The sequence below is a fragment of the Pseudorca crassidens genome, chromosome 3 (assembly GCF_039906515.1).
Source record: "Pseudorca crassidens isolate mPseCra1 chromosome 3, mPseCra1.hap1, whole genome shotgun sequence".
Classification (NCBI taxonomy): Eukaryota; Metazoa; Chordata; class Mammalia; order Artiodactyla; family Delphinidae; genus Pseudorca; species Pseudorca crassidens.
The window spans coordinates 14,243,781-14,246,050 of record NC_090298.1 but is presented as its reverse complement, the minus strand read 5'-3'; the positions used below and the strand labels follow the sequence as shown (position 1 = coordinate 14,246,050).

Sequence of the window (2,270 nt, the reverse complement as noted above, 5' to 3'; positions counted from 1 at the left end):
TGGGGTGGTGAGGGGCCGGGCTGTGGCCGGAACAGTCACACAGGAACTCCCACACAGCAAGACCCCTTGCTTGGGGTTTCCTGCAATTGCCGCCGTGAAATTCTTCAGTTTTAATTCAATCAAATGCGTGCCGCGTAAGCGGAGCCTAAGGGACGAGGACGTATGCACCATGGGCTCGGAAGCAGGTGCAGATCCACCTTCCAACAGGTTTCCCTCCTGCCTCCCCAGAAGCAGTTCTCCTGGGCCCCTGGGCCCCACTCAGCCTGTCTCTCCATGGCCCTAACCTGTGAGTACCGCTGCCTCTGCCCGGGACGGAATCCCGTGGGTCAGATGGGGAAGGCAGCCCTCCAGCCCATCAGGGCCCTGGGCACAGGTAGGGGAGGATCAAGTTCAGGCAAGATCCCCTGGCAGGCAGTGCCAAGGAGCGTTTGGTGAGTGGCCTTGCAGAATCCCTTCCTCCTTATTCAGGTGCCACCAGCACAGAAGTGCAATCCATTGGAAGGGGTGGGGAGGGCAGGGCATGGGGGCATGTCTGCTGCAGGCTGTGCCTTCTTGTCTTTTTTTTTCCCCCACACTTTTATTTATTTACTTTTCAATAAGTTTAAATCCTTGACGTGTACAACATCACACGGATTCTGTGTCCAGTGGCCTAAGCAGGAAGGTTGCTTCGGAATTTGGCACAAACCATGCCACTGTTTCCATGAGCGTGAGTTACCTTTCCGCAGATTACTCTGGTTTTGTTAGGTTTTCCACCAGGAATTACTGTGTTCTTTGCTTTGTACACATAAGCACATCTCTTGCCTAGATAGAATTTGGTTTCATCTCGAGCATATACACCTTCAATTTGCAGGAGATCTGTGTGTTCCCTCTGGTTCCGTAGACCCCACTTATAGCCAGCAAAAATGGCCTTGGACCACAGCCGTCCAGACATATTTGTCATTTTAGAAGTCCTCCACAGGGTCCAAGATGGCTGAAAGAGTGTGCCTTATTTTCTTATTTAGCTATTTAAGAAAATGAAGAGTCCTAAAGCTAGAACCATAAATAACGCCATCAGGATTCTCTTCTATGTTCATTAAAATGTGGAAGAAACAGACAAAGCCAGTTTGTTCTTATGTGAGTGCCCACAGTAAGGGAAGTTCAGAACTGCAGAACAGAAATCAGACTTGCATGATCAGACATGGGAAGCTGCTGGAATGGATGGTTAGACAGACATTCTCTTGGTTTCAGTTGGGTTTGAAATAAGCTATTGAGTACAGTTAAGAAAACTTTTAGTGTAGACACTGAACATGCACAAACAACTTCTATGGATTATCTAATTTGGAGAGACAGAGGGAGAGACACCACATGGTGGTTGGTCTGCCTGATATTGTACCAAAGAACACATGCTCTTAAGTGAGAATTAAATGGGAGGTAACCCTGATGTTGATCCCAGGCGCCTCTGGTTTCATGATCATGTCACAGTACTGAAAATAATTCTTGTTTGCATATATGCTGTTCATACAAATTGGCCCTTAAATGCAAGCCAGTAATTTCATTTGGTGTGGAAATGATGAAACAAATCCATGGTGATGTGTGAAGAGATCAGGCTGCTTTGGACTTGGGAGAGAAGGAAGGTCTGCCTTTGTTTGGCAGATGGGTAATTTTCTACACATGATTTTTGCCAGATAGGCTGATTTTAGAATCTAACCTGGATACAGTGCAACTCTACTGGGATTAAAATTTATATTCTCAAAATAATCAGTATGTTAACACTTGAATTAGTAAAAGCAAACATGTTTTCAAATACATTAGAAACTATAAAAGATTAAACATAATTTGGATAAAATTAACCAACAACTGAAGCAATCTATCCTCAAAATCATATGAACACCCTCTTTTCTTCCCAAATCTCAATATAGGTGCAAGGGTATTTATCAAGTATTGAGGAAATTAAGTTATAGCTACTATAAAATAAATGTTGAGGCATCTAATCGTAGTAGGTCAGGAGTAATGTTCCAGAAAATATAAAATCTCACAAGAAGACATTCAGAGTCAGAATTTTCCAGGGCTAAATAAACACTGTCCAGGAGGTAGACCAGGAAATTTTCTACTTCTTATCACCCAACAGATAATGCATAGACTTGGTGAGCACACAATGGTAACAAAGGGAGTTGAACTGTTCTGCAGGCTATATTATCCAGGTTGTGGTAGATTGGACACTCTGGCTATAGAAATTATCCTCCTAGGAGGTCCTGATTGAAGACACGAGAAACTTAGTACAAAATCCTAAC

General features: G+C 43.9%; 1 pseudogene; it reads right to left on the bottom strand.

Annotated features, from left to right (window-relative positions):
• Positions 1–575: 575 nt before the first annotated feature.
• Positions 576–946, bottom strand: LOC137220634 (large ribosomal subunit protein eL33 pseudogene; annotated as a pseudogene).
• Between the last annotated feature and the right edge of the window lie 1,324 nt (positions 947–2,270).